The sequence below is a fragment of the Mus caroli genome, chromosome 18 (assembly GCF_900094665.2).
Source record: "Mus caroli chromosome 18, CAROLI_EIJ_v1.1, whole genome shotgun sequence".
Taxonomy (NCBI): Eukaryota; Metazoa; Chordata; class Mammalia; order Rodentia; family Muridae; genus Mus; species Mus caroli.
Window position 1 is genome coordinate 32,720,308 of NC_034587.1, and position 1,516 is coordinate 32,721,823.

The window sequence follows — 1,516 nt, forward strand, 5'->3', positions numbered from 1 at the left end:
AAAAAAAAAAAGAAGAAGGAAGAATGAGTCAGACCCACTGGAACTGGAGTTACAGATGGTTGCTGAGCCCCCATGTAGGTGCTAGAAATCAAGCCTGTTTGTCTGCCAGAGTGCTCTTAACCAGTGCTCTTAACCACGGACCATCTCTCCAGACCTAAGATAACATAATTTTAAGAACAACAAGGATATGAGAGATGCTAGTCCTTTCCTTGTCTAGTGTTATAACAAGTACCTCAGTTCATTATCGTTTCCTTGCACAACTTCCTCAGTCTTGGTTGACCTCACTTTGTCTCTGTTGCTCAGCCTCTCCCTATGCCTTCCTCTATTTTGCCTAAGAGCTTGTCAGATGAGAAACCATTCTTCACAATTATTCCACTGTGCCTCTCACCACTCAGACTCTTCTTGTGGTGATTCTCAAACTAACAGCAGCAGCAGCCTCTGTTAATGCCTAGAGAAAATACTAACTTCAAGAAGTCTGATTAATACTGTAGGCTCTCACCATGAAAAGCAACCTCTCCCATAAACAACCCGTAAAGACATAAGCCCTGGCTTCAGAGAAGCCAGATGTTTAGCTTGTAATTCAGGGAAATGTGGAAAACATCCAAAAAACACAAAGAAGTATTATGCCCACACAGCACTGACATACAGCCTACTTACTACCTGAGGCTTATACCCACACAAAAGCCAGATAAGTGGTTAACAGGCCAATCCTAAAAACGTACTTTTGCAAATTGTTCACCCTCCCAAATAGCACTATAAAACCAATAAAAATTCATACATTATGAAAAAAAATTAAAATTGGAACATTCATATCCAGTTGTTACTTCAACACATTCAACTGGAAGATAATACGTCCTTTCATATGTATTTGTCAAGGCCTGCAACACCCTAAATATGTACCAGGTGCCAAGGATGTACAGAATAAACAGAGATATTCTACCCTAGAAGGTCCCAGAAGGACAAAGGACACACTAAGTTAGAGTCCTGCTAAAGATAGCTTTCAGGCAAGAGTGCAAACATTGTATGGGGTCATAGAGGGCTTACTGGAAGAAGTAGTAAGCTTGGAAGATTGAAAGTGGAAAACAGGGGCTGGTGAGATGGTTCAGCAGGTAAGAGCACTGACTACTCTTCTGAAGGTCCTAAGTTCAAATCCCAGCAACTACATGGTGGCTCACAGCCACCCATAATGAAATCTGACACCCTCTTCTGGTGCCCCTGAAGAACTTTTTTATAATAATAAATAAATCTTTGGGCCAGAGCAAACAGGGATAAATCTTTGAGCCTGAGCAAGCAGGGTTGACCAGAGCAAGCAGAGGTCCTAAAAAAATTCAATTCTCAACAACCACATGAAGGCTCACAACAGTGTACTCATATACATAAAATAAATAAAATAAATCTTTAAAGAAAAAAAGAAAGAAAGAAAGGAGAGAGAGAGAGAGAGAGAGAGAGAGAGAGAGAGAGAGAGAGAGAAAGAAAGAAAGAAAGAAAGAAAGAAAGAAAGAAAGAAAGAAAGAAA

At 40.2% G+C, this 1,516-nt stretch overlaps 1 protein-coding gene across 3 annotated transcripts in view; it reads right to left on the reverse strand.

The window, feature by feature from the left end:
* Window positions 1-1,516, reverse strand: part of Sil1 (SIL1 nucleotide exchange factor) — a 240,190-nt gene that overhangs the window by 193,151 nt on the left and 45,523 nt on the right. The window lies entirely within an intron of this gene.